The sequence below is a fragment of the Mastigoproctus giganteus genome, chromosome 14, assembly GCF_048544385.1.
Source record: "Mastigoproctus giganteus isolate SK-2022 chromosome 14, ASM4854438v1, whole genome shotgun sequence".
Lineage (NCBI taxonomy): Eukaryota > Metazoa > Arthropoda > Arachnida > Uropygi > Thelyphonidae > Mastigoproctus > Mastigoproctus giganteus.
Window position 1 is genome coordinate 93442523 of NC_143588.1, and position 18976 is coordinate 93461498.

Sequence of the window (18976 nt, forward strand, 5' to 3'; positions counted from 1 at the left end):
AAGTACATCCGCGCATATTTATAACTGAAAAAATATATATGTGAAACTTTACATGACATAGTATATATTTTTTATCTCTACGAAGTTACCTCACTCATAACATCGCTAAATGAACATATGAAAATGTTCATCGATATTGCACATTTCGTAATATTGAAAATATTGTAATTCAATATAGGGAAAATAGGGAAACATGGGAAATGGGGAATGGTGTCACATTGTGATTTGTTTGTTGTAATATGAAGGGATATGGAGAAATATAAAGAATTTTCAAATTTTATTGGAATATTGTTATCATAATGTGGTCGGAAAAAGTCGAAGAAGGAGAAGGTATTGAATTTTTTTTTTTTTTTTTGCATACTCTTTTTTTTTTTTCTGGTTGTGAACATTCCTTTTTATAAAATTTGTTGTTTCCTTTCATATATCTCTGTTAAGGGGCACATGGGAAAACAACTCATTGAAGTGAGTTATTTCTTGTTTTCGGTGATCGCGGAATGTCATTCAAGTATAAAACTAGCCAGCTGTTACATTACAGAATTCTTACCAAAAATGTATATTGAGTTAGGGACATGAGTTTAAGGTTGTGTTGCCCATATGGAGCTACCTCAACAGACAAATAAAAACAAAATAAACAAATAATAAAGATAAGTGAAACAACTCTACACAAGTGTAAAAGTTGCTAGTAATAAAGCTGAAAGATGGGTTGTTTATTTCTGATTCAGTACTGTATATTAATATGAAAAATAATGGACTATTTCGTATATTTACAAAAATGCAGTTGTTGCTCTCCGTGCTATGATTACGCGGGTGTGCACAATGTGGTAGCATAGTTATTTCCATTAAAAAGCGAATTTTTTTTTTTTACATAAAATTAATATTTTTTACATGCTCATAAACGGAGGAGAAATTATTATATCTTTGTGTAGTAGCTTCTGGTATCATCATGCTGGTGTTTATTGGGTCTTTCAAGAAGGATGTGAATGAGCATTATCTTGAAGCAGAAGGTGCTGTTGTGGTGTAGGAAATTAATGTGCTTTTTATTTTAATTAATTATTTATTTATTTTTTTTTTTTATAGATTACAGCCATTCGTGTCATTCAACTGATGTTGTTGTACTAATTCTTAAAAATGTAAAAAATAACATCAAATTGTAGTGCCATGTTTTTGTTCAGTGAAAATGGCCCAAGTGACAAGGGACAAAAAAAAGATGATTCCAAATGAAAGAAAATTTCAATTTTAACTTTTATTAATTTGTATAAATAAGAAACATTAACATTTATATTTTCTAAAATTTCATTTAGTATCCCTCCAGCTGTAACATTTATTAGCTTGGCTATTTCTAAGTAAATTATAGTAAACTTAAATACTGTCAGTTGATATGATAATGTAGTACAATAAAGACCAGTTATACTCCAGATTATAGGTACACCTCCAGAGGAATGGGGTTCTTTTTCTTGAATCTGTCCTGAATTACTGGCGTAAACTGACCTAACATTTTTTCTCTAACCAAAAATGAAAATCTAAAACCCATGCTTATTTTGCTTGAATCCATCCCAAATGTGGCCATTCCCACAACATGGTGACAAGGTGTACCCATAATTCAGCCTAAAGGGTTATAATAATTATAGTTCTATTTGAGTAAGATTTAAAAAAAAAAAAAAAAAAAAAAAAAGAGGGCAACTGTAGAAGTGATTGCTAATAAATTTGCTGACAACACTAGCTACAACTTAAAGAATGTTGACAGATTTAGATTGTAGATATTCAACAATCATGTTTTAAAATTGGAAGACCTATTTTTGCAAAAATTTTTATCAATATTACAGATTATGATTTTATCAATTTCCATTTGCAGGCAAAATCAGGACTTTAGTAGCTTTCTTTTACAAAGTATTAGCTTTGATATCATACAGGATAGTAGTTGTTCTCTTTGTTTAATGATTGCATGTTGCAATGTGTGTAGATAAATTTGATTATTAGTATTAGTAGTAGCATATGAAAGAAGGCAAGCTTGTATAGCATCAGCAAAAAAAAAAACTTCCTGCTTCACCTACCCATCCCCTCCAATAATTTGTCTAGTTCTTAGTTGGATATTTGTGAATATGATTGTAAAATTATGGGCAATGATTGATTTAAATTTCCACAATTTCTATTCATTATGCAGCATTAGTAGAGGCATATGATGTAAGAGCAAGCCTATATAGCATCAGCCAAAAAAAAAACAAAAAAACTTCCCATTTCATCCATCCATTCAATCCAAAACTTTTGTCTAGTTCTTTGAATTCATTTAAGCTATCAACTTCCACATCAGATGTAAGTTTGTTCTAGCAATCAACTACCCACTAGCTAAAGGCAAATTTTCACACATCTATTCTACATCTGTCTTTTCTTAATTTGAATTTATGCCCCCTCAGGTTCATAATCTGAGCAAGAGGACGAATCCCAACAGAATTGAGCCTGCTCAAACCATTCAAGGCCTTATAAACCTCAATCAGATCACCTCGCAGGTGCCAAGTCGCCATACGCTGCAATTTGCAGAAGCCTTTCTTGGTAAGAGGACCCTTTCGTTCCCCTCACCAATCTTGTTGCCCTTCTTTGTATTCATTCTAGCAACTTTGCATTCTTCCTAAAATCAGGCCTTCAGACCTGTATATAGTACTCAAGGTGTGGCCTGATCATTGCCTTATACAAAGGGATAATCACCTTTTCCCCTTGACTTGGCGCATTATAGCCTTAGATGCTAATGCGCCATAAAACCCTAAAACAAACAAACAAACCTTTTCCCTACTAGCAAAATTCGTGTATATCATTGACAAGACCCCATGACCTGCTCTGGCAGCCTGTCTACACTGCTCAGAAAAGTTCATATCTGACTGCACAAATACTCCTAGGTCTTTTTCATTCTCTACCACCCTGAGTGTAGTTCCACACAGTTGGTGCATTTCTCTGGGGTTACTGCTACCCATATGCAGTATTTTGCATTTGTCAATGTTAAAACTTCAGTTGCCACTTCTCAGCCCATATGCCCAACTTTTCTAGATCGTTTTGCAGTAGCATACTGTTCTTACTGTCACTAACAATCCTGCCAACCTTTGTATCATCTGCAAACTTGGACATTAAGCCTGATATACCTTCATCGATATTTATAAATATAAAAACAACAATGGGCCTAACACTGGGCCCATTGTTGGGTGACACACTATGGAGGACTCCACTAATAACATTAGTCCACAAAGAGCAGTGTCCATTGATTACCATGCTCTGTCTTCTCCCACTCACCACCCTTTTATCGATTGTAGCAACTTGCTCTTAATCTATACTGCTCCAATTTGTATAGTAGTCCTCCATGTGCAAAAGTATCAAATTTCAGGAAGCTTTCCTGAAATTTGATGCTGATAGAAAACAGGATTTCAGGAAAGCTTTCCCGAAATCCAAATATATGATATCAACATTATTTTTTGCATCCAGTTCTTTTCTGACCACATCATAGTATTCAATCAAATTGGTCAGACAAGACTTCCCCTGTGTCCGAATTATTACTGCAGTCTTGTGTAGATGATTCTGCAATGCTTCTTTAACCAGTGACTCCATTATTTTCCCTGGAACAGAAATTAAGCTAACAGGTCTGTAATTACTCATGATTCACCCCTCCCTTTGATCCCACTTTGTGAATTGGGGATAAATTTTCACATCTCCAGTCTGTGGGGACCTTCCCTGAGTCCAAGGATGCTCTCATAATTAGGGCTAAGGGTTTGCTTACTTCCTTGCATCAGCATATCTGGAGGATGGATGAACTTTGCCAATTTTTTGATAAATTCTGCTTGATGCCCATACTTCAAGACTAGTTTTGCTGTAAAGTTCGGTTGGCCTCTCTCACTTCAGGCAAAATATGTGCCTTTTATATTCATTTGTAAGAGTTAAATTTTGTAATGAAATGGTTTCTTTTTTAATAGTATTTTAACATTATATGATACAGATCACAGTGAGTAATTCAGGAATAAAAAATTACAAAAACAGGGTAATTTCATTTCTAAATTACTTTTTGTATGTCATATAATTTTGTTATTCTGATAAGTTATTTCTTACAATAATTCTTCCAAATGAAGTGTACAAAACACTTTTAATTGAAATGAAAGTTGCCAATCCAAAAGAGTGAAATTAGCATACCTTAAAACTGATTTAGAATATTGTATGAATGCAAAATTATTTGTATCAAAAATTTAGTAGAGTTCATGTAGCTTTCCTCTATGTCTGCTCCCACACATCAAAATAAATAAATATTGTTGTGGGGAGCTCAAAATAATTTTTGCTAAATTATGTATATATAGGATCATATTTTCACTTTCTAATTTAGTAGCATAATTAAAATATTGAAGAGGAAAACTGCTGCACTACATTAATTTTGTGGCTATCAAAGTTTTAGTATTGCACATTATTAGCATTAGCAGAGGCGTATGATGCAAGAAAGCAAGCTTATGCAGCATCAGCCAAAAAAAAAAAAAAAAAGTTCCCATTTCACCCCTCCATTTGTTCCAAATACCTGTCTAGCTCAGCCTTAAATTTATTTAGGCTATCAACTTCCACAACAAAAGATGGAGGTCTGTGCCACCTATCAGCTACCTGCTGGCTAAAGGTGGAACAGGCTTCCATCTTTTGGAAGTCTGTTCCGTCTAAGCAATCTGAGCAAGATGCTCAGATTGCTCCATCTGAGCCATCCATCTGAGCAAGAGGAAGAATCTCATCAGCATTGAGTATGCTCAAACCATTCAAAGCTTTATACACCTCAATCAGATCACCTAGCAGGTGCCTAGTCTCTAGACACAGTAATCTGCAAAACTTAAGCCTTTGTAAGAGCAACCCTTCGTTCCATTCACTAACCTTGTTGCCCTTCTCTGTACTCATTCCAACAGTTAAAATGAGGCCTCCAGATCTGTATACAGTACTCAAGGTGTGGCCTGACCATTGCCTTATACAAGTGGATAATCACCTCCTTATCCCTTCTAGAAAACTTCCTCTATATCACTGACAAGACACCATGAGCTACTCTTGCAGACCATCTGAACTGCTCAGAAAACTTCATATCTGTCTACACAATTACCCCCAGGTCCTTTTCATTCTCTTCCACTGACAGTGTAGTACCACAGAGTTGATACGTTACTTCTGGGGTTACTGCTTCCCATATGTAGTACATTTACATTTGTCAATGTTAAACTTCGTTTGCCACCTCTCAGCCCATCTGCTCAACTTTTCTAGATTCTGTTGCAGCAAAGTACTGTCATTAGTGTCCTTAACAACCCTGCCAACCTTCGTATCATCTGCAAACTTGGGCATTAAGCCTGATATACCATCATAATATCATTTATAAATACAGAAAACAGCAATGGACCCAACACTGAGCCCTGAGGGACTCCACTAATAACATTAGTCCATGATGAGCAGTGTCCATTCATTACCACTCTGTCTTCTCCCATTCAACCATCCCTTTATCCATAGCAGCAATTTGCATCCAATGCCACACTGTTCCAATTTGTGCAGCAGTCTTCCATGTGCAACAGTATCAAAAGCCTTTCTAAGATCCAAATATATGATATCAAAATTATTCCCTGCATCTTTGTGACCTTTGTGACCACATCATAGAATCCAATCAAATTGGTCAGACAAGACTTCCCCTTAACAAAACCATTCTGTGTCCGAGCTATAACTGAAGTCTTGTCTAGATGATCCTGCAATGCTTCTTTAACCAGTACCTCCATTAATTTCCCTGGAACAGAAGTTAAACTAACAAGTCTATAATTACTTTTGTTGCCCTTTGCTGCCTCCTTTAATATAACTGGATAGATCCCATCCACCACAGGTGCCTTTTTATGTTTATCTTCAACAGTTTCTCCTCCACTTTACTCCCAGTTATTTCAAGATTCTGTAGCTTACTGCTAGAGTTGAATACACCTCTGGCATTCCCCTTGCTGAATAACTCCTCATGTGTGAATGTCGATGCAAAATATTCATTTAGTTTGTTAGCTACCTGAGCAGGATCATCAACAGTTGACCCATCAATATCAAGAGGACCAATCTGATTCATCCCTTTCCTTCTAGAGTTTACATAGGTAAAGAACTCTTAGCTGTTTTTCTTTGCATCCCTTGCCAAAGATTTCTCCTATGTCTTTGTCTGTCTAATCTCCTTTGCGACTTGGTTACAGACCAACTTATATCTATCGTAGGCTTCCATGTCACCCATTAATTTATAAGTATCCCATGCATTTTTCTTCTTTGCCACATGTCTCATTAGTTCATCTGACATCCATTTAGGCCTAAACCTTGAACAATATTTCTTAGTTGCTATGTAAAGCCTAGTAGCTCCCAAGATGAATTCTCTTGAATGCCTCCCATTTTGAATTTTCTGTTGGTAACATGATCAGTTGGTCCCACCGTATAGAATTTAAATACCGTCTCAGACCACCGTAATCGCCTTTACGAAAGCAAAAACCCTTCCCTTTACCCTGATGGTAGTTACATCTTTGAGTAAATCCCACTTCAGCACACTGTGATCACTGCCACCTAGTGATTCCTTTATCTGCAGATTCTTAATGCATGAAGAATCCCTACTGATAATCAAATCAAGAGTATTACTCCCTCTAGTTGCCTCCCTAACATGCTGATGTAGAAAACAATCATCCAATTAATCCACAAAAGCCTTGCTAGTGTGTGAGTGACCAACCCACAAATTCCAGTCAATATCTGGGAAATTAAAATCCCCCATTATAAGACACTGTGATTTACTGGCCCACTCTATTTCCCTGTACAGTTTTTTTATTATATTCATCAGAGTCATTAGGCCTATAACACATTCCTACTCTCAATTTTGATTTCCCAGTGCTTGTCACACCAAACTGACTCGACACTGCACTATCCGGTGATGTTGACTGGCTGCACTTCCTTGGATTTTGTGTTTCTTAACTAATAGTTTAACCCCTTCTCGGTTCCTAACCTGTCTATCCTTCCTGTACACATTATACTCCCCAAATTGCAGTTCTGCATTCTTTATATCTGTGTTACACCACGTCTCTGATATTTCAACAATATCTGCCTTTGATGTTTTGACCAACACCTAAAATTTATTTATCAAACTCATAGCATTGGTGTACATGCAAGTATACATGCACCTGTTCCTATTCTTAGCTACCCTAACACAACCCATATGTTTACTTGTACCGCAGTGACTCCAAGCAGTCTCTGAAATACCCTGCATCTTGTTTTCCAGGCTGCTTCTCATTCCAATAGAAGCAGTGCAAGAATTACTTTCACCTCTGCCAGCAGTTACTGTTAATCTATTAGTCCTTGTATCCCCCCCCAAGCTAGCAGTTTTCCGACCCACCTAACACTGCCTCGATAGCATTAGTAAATGGTTCTTGCAACCTTTCTATTTAAGTGTATCCCATCCCTGTAGAAGCAGTCTCTCCTGTTAACAAATACAGACCAGGCTGAAAAAAATTCTACCTCTTGAGCCTTGCACAATCTTTCCAGAGCCAAATTGATCGACAAGGCTCTCATCATACATTCCCTCCTATTGTGTCTGGGCACAATTGCAGACACTTTCAAATTCAACCGTAATTCACAACTTTTTTTCAACAGTGACCTGTACTTGTTAAGTAATTCCGCCGGTCTCCTACTCTTAATATCATTAGTGCCAACGTGTACAACGATATCACCTTTTGTGCCCTTAAAAGATGTCTGATCTACAATGTCATCAACCTTTGCCCCTGGCCGACATACCCTGGTCCTGTTCCACCTGTCCTGTTTACACACCATGTTCCCTGTTTCCCTGACAATAGAGTCACCGACAACTACTAGTTCCTGTGGGACCAGCGCATTCTGCCTTGGGGGTTGCCGCTGTGTTGCGTGATGATCAAGTGCAAGCTCTGGCATTGATATGGGCAGCTGAGAGCTTGATGGGCCCCTCAATTTAAATCCTTCGATGGCATCCACCCTGTCCTTCAAGCTCTCATATAGGCCCATAACAACGCTGAGTTGTTGCCTAATTTCCCCACACTCCTTACATTGCACACGCACAAAGACATTCCCCTTGGCAGTATCATGTCCCTTACCTGATTGTCCACAAACATCAATAAAGCAGTGCATTTTAAAAGGCTGTGATTCAGAGGGCAACTGCCCCCCCCCTCAGTTCTCCCCCTGAGCCACAGTACTCCCATTAGCGAGAGCCTTTTGCTTTGCTCTGGTCTGAGTCATGATTTCAATTCAATTTCAGTACAAAATTATAACCCTAAACTTATATCCAAATGCAGTTATAACGCTATATATCTATATATATATATATATTCAGTATCGAGTATTATCTCTGAGTTTCGTTATATAACTTCCGTATCAAGTTATGCATTAATTAATAATGTTACGTTTGTAAAATCTAAGTCGTTATATGTATTTAGTTAAAAAAGTACAATTTAATTGACAATGAAGTTTAACAAGATCATTAAATTTTACTGATTAATTGCTAATAGTATATACTGTACTAAGCTAACGCTATCTAGTACCTTATAACTGAAATGTGGAAATCTTGACTTTGTCATACAAAGTCAAGATTTCCACATTGAGAGGATGGATCATTTCGGCATACTTTTTATTAAAATATAATTTTATTTTTTATTTAATTATTTGATTTTATTTATTTTTTTCACTCCTGCTGTTTTACCCTCCAGAACCACTTTATTGAATAAAGTCAAAATGAACCTTATGCGCTTGTGAGTTTTGGTGTGAGTGCCACTCGGATTAATTTGCCCAAGATAGAACTAGATGTATGCAAACATACAGTGGTAAATGAGTTTGTTGACTTGTTCTTCCCTTGCCACCTTATACTTCATTTAAAAGTTAATAGTAAAATTGCACAGTTTAGGATTTAATTCATAATAATAGTAGAAAATTGAAGAGTACCAGGATGTCGCATCCAAGACATCCACTTCGGGCACAATAGTGGAAGGGCATGCTCTCCATAATAATGAAGGTGCATGTTCATGTGGTTGGTTAGTTAAAAGGGGATGCAATTCTGAATGGTTCTGAAGACTTGCCCCAGGAAATGAAAATCTTGTCATTTCTGGAATTGAAACATTGTAACATTTGCTGCCTGTTATGTTTGTAACTCTTGTTTTCTTGCTAGAAATTGAAGGCTTGCTAACAATTGTTCCTTAACTCAATTGTTCCTTAACTTAACTTAATTGCTAGGAGTTTCTTCTTCTTCTTCTTTGGTCCTTAGCTGGCAGCTGGGGGAGGCGGTTGGCCACGCAACCAGTATGCTGCTGTAGGTGCCGCAGGGTTTCGGACTTGCTCTGTGATGTTCTTCCATACCTTACGATCCATGGCTTCAGTCCTGGCCTGGTTAAGGTCGAGACGTCGGCTCTTCAAGTCATCTTCCACTTGCTTGGCCCACGTTTTCCTAGGCGCGGTCCGTTGGATGCTCCATTGGGTGGGTCGTTGTCTCCAAAGGAGTGTGGATGGTATTCTGTTCGTGCCCATTCTACATACGTGGCCAAACCATCTGAGCCTTCGCTTCTGGATTTGGTCGGCAATGGTTGGTTGCTGTTGGCATCTGGCGCGGATGGTATCATTAGTGATGCGGTCGCGAAGAGAGATGCCCAAGATCTGCCGCAGGCATCGCATTTGGAATACCTCAAGTTTGTTCAAATCTAACTTGAGACAAATCCATGTTTCCGATCCGTAAAGAAGAATGGGCAGGATCAAAGTCCGGAAGAGTCGGATTTTAGTCTTTGTGGAAATGTTGGTCCTCTTCCACAGACACCATTTGAGCGAGGCGAACGCAGTGGCCGCCTGTCCAATTCTGCTGTGGATTTCCATGGTGGATGCAACTTTCTTCTCCTGGACCAGCGACCCAAGGTATTTAAAGTCCTGCACTTGCTCGATCTGGACGCCTTCAAGATAGATGGTGGCTTGCGACCCATCTGTTGTCAGGGCCTTTGTCTTACCAGCATTGATCTTCAAACCGTATGGCCGGGCAATGCGGGCAATGTCGTAGAGGATGTCCGTGGCTTCAGCGTCGTTACCGGCAAGGATAGCACTATCATCAGCAAACATCAGGTCAGTCACATAGTGATCCTTGTCATATTGTATGCCCTGTCTGTTTCTGAATGCTTGCCTCATAATGGCGTCGACCACGATGTTGAAAAGCAACGGGGAGGCTACATCCCCTTGGCGGACTCCAGTTTGGATGGTAAATTCCTCAGATAAATCGTTCTGGATGCGCACCTGGCTGGTTAAACCGTTGTATGCAGTTTGGAGGAGTGTGATGACTTTTCGAGGTACATGTTCAACCTCTAGTAGTTTCCATAAGGCAGGCCGGTGGACACAGTCGCTAGGAGTTTAGTAAATAAATTTGATGAATTTGAGGTATTGCTCAAAACATCAAAGGCAGATATTGTTGGGATATCAGAGACGTGGTGTCACACAGATATAAGGGATGCAGAACTGCAATTTGGGGAGTACAACGTCTACAGAAAGGATAGACAGAATAGGAAGGGGAGAGGGGTTATGCTATTAGTTAAGAAACACATAAAAACCAAGGAAGTGAAGCCAGTCGACATCGCTGGACAGTGCAGTGTTGAGTCAGTTTGGTGTGACATAAGCATTGGGAGATCAAAATTGAGAGTAGGAGTGTGCTATAGGCCTAATGACTCTGATGAGTATAATAAGGAACTGTACAGGGAAATAGAGTGGGCCAGTAAATCAGAGAGTCTTATAATGGGAGATTTTAATTTCCCAGATATTGACTGGAATTTGGGGGCTGGTTACTCACGCACTAGCAGGGCTTTTGTGGATTTATTGGATGATTGTTTTCTACATCAGCATGTTCGGGAGGCAACTAGAGGGAGTAATACTCTTGATTTGATTATCAGCAGTGATTCTTCATGCATTAAGAATCTGCAGATAAATGAACCACTAGGTGGCAGTGATCACAGTGTGCTGAAGTGGGATTTACTCAAAGAGGTAACTACCATTAGGGGTAAAGGGAAGGGTTGTTGCTTCTCTTAAATACTGTCTCAGTCCATCTGTAGCAGTAAGCTACAGATGGACTGAGACAGTATTTAAATTCTATACAGTGGGACCAACTGATGATGTTACCAACAGCAAATTCAAAATGGGAAGCATTCAAAGAACTTATCTTGGAAGCTACTAGGCTTTACATACCAACTAAGAAATATTGTTCAAGGATTAGGCCAAAATGGATGTCAGATGAACTAATGAGGCATATGGCAGAGAAGAAAAATGCATGGGATACTTACAAATTAACACATGACACAGAAGCCTATGATAGATACAAGTTGATATGCAACCAAGTTACAAAGGAGGTTAGGCAGGCGAAGGCAGATTACGAGAAATCCTTGGCAAGGGATGCAAAAAAAAACAGCAAAGAGTTCTTTACTTATGTAAACTCTAGAAGGAAGGGGATGAATCAGATTGGTCCTCTTGATATTGATGGGTCAACTGTTGATGATCCTGCTCAGGTAGCTAACAAACTAAATGAATATTTTGCATCGACATTCACACATGAGGAGTTATTCAGCAAGGGGAATGCCAGCGGTGTATTCAACTCTAGCAGTAAGCTACAGAATCTTGAAATAACTGGGAGTAAAGTGGAGGAGAAACTGTTGAAGATAAACACAAGAAAGGCACCTGGGGTGGATGGGATCTATCCAGTTATATTAAAGGAGGCAGCAAAGGAAGTAAGCAAACCCTTAGCCATAATTATGAGAGCTTCCTTGGACTCTGGGGAGGTACCCATAGACTGGAAATGTGCAAATGTGACCCCAATTCACAAAGGAGGATCAAAGGCTGACACAAGTAATTATAGACCTGTGAGCTTAACTTCTGTTCCAGGAAAATTAATGGAGGCACTGGTTAAAGAAGCACTGCAGGATCATTTAGACAAGACTTCAGTTATAGCTCAGACACAGCATGGTTTTGTTAAGGGGAAGTCTTGCCTGACCAACTTGATTGGATACTATAATGCAGTCACAAAAGAACTGGATGCAGGGAATAACTTTGATATTATATACTTGGATCTTAGAAAGGCTTTTGATACTGTTGCACATGGAAGACTGCTACACAAATTGGAGCAGTGTGACATTGGAGGCAAATTGCTGCTATGGATAAAGGGGTGGTTGAGGGGGAGAAGACAGAGAGTGGTAATCAATGGACACTGCTCATCGTGGACTAATGTTATTAGTGGAGTCCCTCAGGGCTCAGTGTTGGGTCCATTATTGTTTTCTGTATTTATAAATAATATTGATGATGGTATATCAAGCTTAATGTCCAAGTTTGCAGACGATACAAATGTTGGCAGGGTTGTCAAGGACACTACTGACACTATGCTGCTGCAACAGGATCTGGAAAGGTTGAGCAGATGGGCTGAGAGGTGGCAAATGAAGTTTAACATTGACAAATGTAAAGTACTACACATGGGAAACAGCAACCCCAGAGCAACGTATCAACTCTGTGGTACTACACTGACAGTGGTAGAGAATGAAAGGGACTTGGGGGGTGGTTGTGCAGGCAGATATGAAGTTCTCTGAGCAGTGCAGACGGGCGGCAAGAGTAGCTCATGGAGTATTGTCAATGATATACAGGAATTTTTCCAGCAAGGATAAGGAGGTGATTATTCCCTTGTATAAGGCAATGGTCAGGCCACACCTAGAGTACTGTATACAGGTCTGGAGGCCTCATTTCAAGAAGGATGTAGAGCTGCTGGAACGAGTACAGAGATGAGCAACAAGATTAGTGAATGGAACAAAGGGGTGCTCTTACGAAGAAAGGCTTAAGTTTTGCAAATTACAGTGTCTGGAGACTAGGCACCAGCGAGGTGATCTGATAGAGGTGTATAAAGCCTTGAATGGTTTAAGCATGCCCAATGCTGATGGGATTCTTCCTCTAGCTCAGAATAATCACCTGAGAGGGCATAAATTCAAATTGAGGAAAGACAGATGTAGGATAGACATGCGGAAATTTGCCTTTAGCCAGCGGGTGGTTGGTTGGTGGAACAGACTTCCATCCCCTGTGGTGGAGGTTGATAGCCTAAATAAGTTTAAGGCTCAGCTGGACAGGTATTTTGAACGAACAGAGGGGTGAAGTGGAAGTGGGTTTTTTTTTTTTTTTTTGGCTGATGCTGCATAAGCTTGCTTTCTTGCATCAAATGCCTCTACTAATGCTAATGCTAACTCAGATATCATTTTTTGACATGAACTTCTGATACAAGGACTGCTATTAGACATGAACTTCTGATACAAGAACTGCTATTAGACATGAACTTCTGATACAAGAACTGCTATTAGACATGAACTTCTAATACAAGGACTGCTATTAGACATGAACTGCTAATACAAGAACAGATCTGCTCCATAACTTCTCTCATACTTCTAGACTCCGTTCGAAAGAGGTAGTTAAGTTATTTAATGACCCATCTCTGACAAAGTCTCTCCACTCTTCTTCTCATATATGTTCTGTTCCTGTTGCATGCCTTTTCTGTAGATACTTCAATGGGTGCTGTTCTTCTGAATTAGCTTCTATAATTCCCCTCCCTCTCTCTTTCAAGCCACTCAAATACATGTGCCACAATCAGTCAACATCCTTTTATTCCCCAACTTCAAACTCACACAACCAACTTTTCTTCCTCATATATCCCTTCAACTTTGTTTTCTGGAACAACCTTCCCTTCACAGATATTTCTTGAAAATTACCATCTACAAAAATTCAAGTTTAATATCAACAATTATCTTGTTTCATCTTCTCAACCTTCACTTCATGCATGGTACTAAGTACTGTAGGTCCTAATGTCTTTCGTGTTTGGGTTTTTCATAAAAAAATTATTCAATGCAGAGATCTAAAAGGTCCTTAATTTTCATGGTAGTCACATTGTCTGTTATAGGATTGCAGGGTGCTTTATCTATTAAAATTCATTGCATTTGATTTTCAGTCATGAGGAATATTCTGCTTTTAAAAAGATATTACCAACTTGGCAGAGCCAATGAGAATGGTATTGTCTTAAAAAAAGTTGAATTATAAGCAAAGACTTGGCACAAAGTACTTGGCATTGGCCTTCAGTGGGAGTAGAATGTTCCCCATGATTGAAATTCAAACATAGTAAAACATACAATTTTTTTTTTATGACATTCTTATTTTATTAATACAAAATAATACAAATTATATTAATACAAATTATCAAGGCATTTAATTCACAATGCCAGTAGTGGCTGCGAATGATTACAATCATTGACATCTTACAGGTTTTGGCTATACTTGAATTTCAGGAAAGCTTTTTATACTGTTGCGCATAATAAGACTGCTGTACAAGTTGGAACAATGTGGCATTAAGGACAAGTTACTGCTATGGATAAAGGGGGATGGTTAAGTGGAAGAAGACAGAGTGGTTATTAGTGGACACCGCTGTTCCTGGACTAAAGTTATTAGTAGAGGCCCCCAGGGATAGGTGCTGACCCCATTGTTGTTTTCTGTATTTATTAATGGCATGAGGGTATATCATGCTTAATGTCAAGTTTTCAGATGAAACAAAGGTTGGCAGGGTGGTTAACAGTAATGAAGGTATGCTACTACAACAAGATCTAGAAAAATTAGGCAGATGGGCTAAGAAATGACAATTGAAGTTTGACTAATGTAAGGTACTGCATATGGGTAGTAGTAATCCCAGAGTAATGTATCAACTGTGTGGGGGTACTATACTCAGGGTAGTGGAAAATGAAAAGGACCTGGGGTAATTGTGCAGTCTCATATGAAGTTCTCTGTGCACTGCAGACAGGCTGCCAGGACATCTCATGGGGTTTTTTCCAATGATACATAGGAATTTTGCTAACAGGGATAAGGAGGTGATTATCCCGTTGTATAAAGCATTGATCAGGCCACATCTTGAATACTGCAAATAGGTCTAGAGGCCTCATTTTAGGAAGGATGTAGAGCTTCTGGAACAGGTACAGAGAAGGGCAATGAGGTTGGTGAGGGAAAAAGGGATGCTCTTACCAGAGAGGTTTCATTTCTGCAAATTGCAGCATCTGGAGACTATGCACCTGTGAGGTGATCTGATTGAGGTGGTTAAGGCTTGAGCAAGCTCAGTGCTGATGGGATTCTTTCTCCTGCTCAGACTATGTACGAGGGCAGTCATAAATTCAAATTGAGGAAAGATGGTTGCAGAAATTATATATGCAGAAATTCCTTCAGCCAATGGTGGTTGATTGCTGGAACAAGCTTCCTTCCATTTTTGTTAAAGTGGATAGTTTGAATAAATTCAAGGAAGAACTAGACAAACTATTGGAGGGAATGGATAGGTGAAATGGATTTTTTACTAATTGTCAATTTTCTGAACACGAAAATGTAAATGAAAATGTAAATGTTACTCTGCTCTGAAGTAGTGTATTTTAAAGAGTTGGAACAGACATTCTCCTGATCTGAGGCTAAAATGCACCAAGTCAAGAGAATTGTGCACCATAAATCCATTAAATGTACGATACATACAGACCATCCTCAGATAGGAACAGCCTTTACAATATTATAGGAGTGCATGGATATTTCAATGCAATAGTTAGTCTTATCGAAGTTGATACACTTTATCTGTGTTTGATTTAAATTATGGAGAAACTTTCTGCTCTTACTAGGACTGAGTGCTGAATACTCAGCACAAAGGCTTGGACTTATGGTCAACTTAGAGACAAATATTGTTATCCGTGATTCTGCCTAAACTGCTAATGTATGATTTGCAGTAATGAATTAATATAATTTACAGCTGTCTTGTGGTGTCTCAGATTTTTAAATGCATAGCAGATTCACCCAAATAGGCGAATCTGCTGTACATTTAAATATCTGATACAAGATAGTTGTTTTGAAGCTTACTGGCTTCTCATCAGTTGGAAGATGGTCTCTTTTAATTAATATATGCCAAACTGTAAATAAAGTGAACAGCCAGGCAAACTTCAATTTTAAAAACATAACTATTTTGTTTACCTTTAACTTTTGGAATTGGGTCACGTTTGCACTGCATAGATAGTGCAATATTATAGCATTGTACTTCTGCTTGCCATGCAGACAACCTGGCAAGCACATCTTTGTATAAATTATATGCTATACACACTGGTAAAAAAAAAATGAGCCTTTATTCAGTATCAAATCGGGCCGCCTTTGTTTCGAATAACAAGTGATAAATGTGCATCCACAGTAAGAGCTTTTTCAGAGTCTGATAGATCACAAGTTTTCCCCATTTTAGTTTCAGATTACTGCAGTCTATAAGGTGTTTTACATTCTTCCAGCAGAATGTAGCTGCGACAAAGTTGAAGGAAGAGGACTTCATTTCTGCTGACTGGACTAGCCAGGTGAGTAAAGTGCCTGCCTGGCAACCCAAAGGTCGCGGGTTCTAATCCCGCTTCGGGCTTGGATCAGAGTAAAATGCAAAAACTTTGGGGGGTGCATTATAGCCACAGAAGCCGATGCGCCAACAACTTAAAAAAAAAAAAAAAAAAACTTAATTTTCAACAGCTCTCTCCAGCAATCCCACACATTCCATTAGGGTTGAGATCAGGTGAATGTGGGGGGCCAGGGTAGATGGTGGAACTCCATGTCATGTTCTCTGAACCATTCTGGCACAATGTGCTGTTGCATTGACATTCATAAAGTGACCATCACTTTTGGATTCAAATACTCACTGGGTGACATTCAACCTTCCATCAGTGTCAATGGACCCAGTCATGCCAACAAAACATTCTTTCATACTTGGGTTGTTTACAAGGTAAGCAGGGTCCATCACTTTGTCAGGTCCTTGCCACACTTTCTGCCTATCATCAGTGCAAAACAAAGTGTATCATGATTCATCTGACCACATGACTTTCTTCCATTGTTCGACTGTCCAATCACAGTGTCTTGGCACCACTGCAAGCAGATTGTTCTGTTTTTCTAAATAGGCAGGTGACTGCCAATATCCAATTTCTTCAATTCCCTGCATATGGTATGTGTTGAAATGGGACAGTTCTGGGCTTGGTTGAATTCGGATGTTATTGCTATATGCTGGATGTTCTATTTTTCCATACAGTCCTCCTTAGAATACTACAGCTTTGCTTTTGAAATATTGTTTTTCTGCCACATTTACATCTTTGAGACATGGAAGAACTACTTGCTTTCCAGTGATTAAAAACATTTGAGATAGGATGCTTTTGAGAAAGCAGTTATGTCTTTCATATCTTGAATTGTGGCTCCTTTTTTTTTTTTTATCGTATAATGTGAGCAATATACGAAGGAACCAGTTTTTTCCTGCTTCTCTCGTGGCTGTGAGATCCAACCAGATAGTGCGGCACCATCGTGATATCCAAGCCCGAGGGGGGGATTCGAACCTGTGACTTTTGGGTTGCCAGGCAGGCACTTTACCCACCCAGCTAGCCCGGTCAGCATCATGGCTCCTGATAAACGTGGATCCACAGTAAGAGTTTTTTCAAAGTCTGATAGATCACAAGTTTTCCCCATTTTAGTTTCAGATTACTGCAGTCGAACAGCCGGTGCAGTCTTTATACTCAATGAGGCAGCACATCATCACCCCATATCACAGTTTTCTTTGTATCAATTTGCATTTATTCGCATTTCTTCTGCCTGTGACTGTCATAATACAAGGGTTCGTATTTTTTTGGCCTGCCGTGTACGTATTTTATAATATAGGATTAGACAAGAAATAATTCAAACCTACTGACTTTTTAATACCATCTTTGTTTTAACACTATAATGTACACAGCTATGAATAATGCTGGTGTTTGCAATATTTTTAGTTGCAAACACCAGCTGGCCTACTTTATACACAGGTGCACTTTCTCATGTTTGCTCATGAATGGGCAAAATCTCATTCATAATCTTTATTTATTATTTTTAATCACAATTTCATAAACAGTCTTCAATATCAGTTCTTTAAATAACATGTTCACTAATTATTTATAAAAAGAATCAATGTTATGTTAGCTAATATATTATTATGTTAATCAATAATATATTAGGTAATGCAAGCAGGTGTAACATATACATCTTGGTATAAAGCTAAAGCAAGGGTGACCAGCCTTTTCCTGCAGCACACCACATATTATATTGGAAATGTGTTACATGCCACCTAGGAGTGGATCCAGAAATTGCAGGGATCACTATCTGCCTCCACCTCACTGAATCAGTATCCCTCTTGCACCTGGTGCATCAAATGTTTTTGCTAACTATATAAAGGAATTTTTTGCTAAAATGCTTCTAGTAAAAAATAAAATAAAACAATTTTACATTTTATATTACAATTTTACAATATTGTATTGTATTATCATCAAACTCTAAAGGCTTCGCATTGTCACTGCAACCATACATCTCTGTCTTCTGCTGAACATTTCATTTCCTCATATCCCCTAAAGTTAATTTTCCTCATTAGGTTTTCCAGAATTTTCTTCCCTGGTCGTCCCATTCCTTTCTTTCCCAATATTTTTCACTATGAGATATTCACTAAAAATTTGTTATGTCTTAGGGTGTGTCCTAAAAATTTAGATTGTCTTTTTGCCGCAGTCGTGAGTAACTGCCGCTTTTCTTGCATCTCGTTCAAGACAGATTCGTTGGATCATCGCTCAGTCCAGCTAATCCTCAACATCCTCCTCCAGACCCACATCTCCAAAACCTCCAGTCTCTTGATATCTTGCTTGCATAATGTCCAGGTTTCACTTCCATACAGCAGCACACTCCAAACGAATGACTTGGCAAACTTTTTTCGTGGTCTCCCTATCGATGTGTCTGCTGGTTAGAATATTTTGCTTGTTACTGAAATCTTGCTTGCTTGGCAAGGGTGATTCTTCTTCTGATCTCTGTAGTGCACCGGTTGTCCTGGGTAATGAAATTCTCCAAATAACAAAACTGTTTCACTTGTTCCACTTTGTTGTTCCCCATTTTGATGTTTGTT

General features: G+C 38.6%; 1 protein-coding gene across 3 annotated transcripts in view; it reads left to right on the top strand.

Moving 5' to 3' along the window:
* Positions 1-237: 237 nt before the first annotated feature.
* LOC150075376 (uncharacterized) overlaps positions 238-18976 on the top strand; it is a 146465-nt gene continuing 127726 nt past the window's right edge. For all 3 annotated transcript variants that reach the window (XM_090389301.1, XM_090389302.1, XM_090389300.1), the window contains exon 1: positions 238-330. The gene's annotated coding sequence lies outside the window, so the exon portion shown is untranslated. The remainder of the gene's footprint in view (positions 331-18976) is intronic.